This window comes from Apteryx rowi, unplaced genomic scaffold (genome assembly GCF_003343035.1).
Source record: "Apteryx rowi isolate R43461 unplaced genomic scaffold, aptRow1 scaffold_354, whole genome shotgun sequence".
Taxonomy (NCBI): Eukaryota; Metazoa; Chordata; class Aves; order Apterygiformes; family Apterygidae; genus Apteryx; species Apteryx rowi.
The window spans coordinates 22,786-23,447 of NW_020450019.1; positions in this window are offsets into that span (position 1 = coordinate 22,786).

The window sequence follows — 662 nt, forward strand, 5'->3', positions numbered from 1 at the left end:
GTGGCGGTGGAGACGCTCGCTCAGGCCAGAGAGAGGGAGCTCAGATGCAGACCGGTTCCCGCGCTCCCGGCGCTCCGGCATGGCGCCGTGCCGGGGGACACGCACCCGCGGCGGGATGGTGCTCCGGCACCGGGAGCCGGCCGCGACGTGCAGCAGTGGGTTTCGTTTCTCAGCAGCATCGTTGCAGGGAGAAGTGGGGCCGGGGCGGGAAGGGGGGTGTGTGTGTATGGGGGGGGGGGCAGCGCTTTTAATGTAAAAGCCTGGAAAGATGCTTGAACCGGTGGGACGAGGTGGCCGGGGGGACCGAGGACAGGCAGCTCCTGCCCTTCGCCTGCTTTCTGGGGCCCGGAGGCGGGATCCGATCCCTCAAATCCTCCCTGAGATCAAGCAGAGAAACCCGAGGGCAGGGGGGGCCCTGGCAAGCAGCGACCCCGGCCGGAGCATCCGCCCCCTCCGGCTCGCGCATCTGACGGCGCCGCGGATCCAGGCACGGGGCAGCAGGGGAGAGGCGGGAGCGGGAAACCCACTTACACGCGAGGCTGGGCCGGGGGCCGGGGGGGGCTCCGTCAGTCTTTTCGTAGCTACTGAAGCCTCGGAGGTATTTAGGGAGCCGCGTCGCTCCGCGTGGTTTCATGCAGCATCCAAAAACGGGGGCGGGGGCA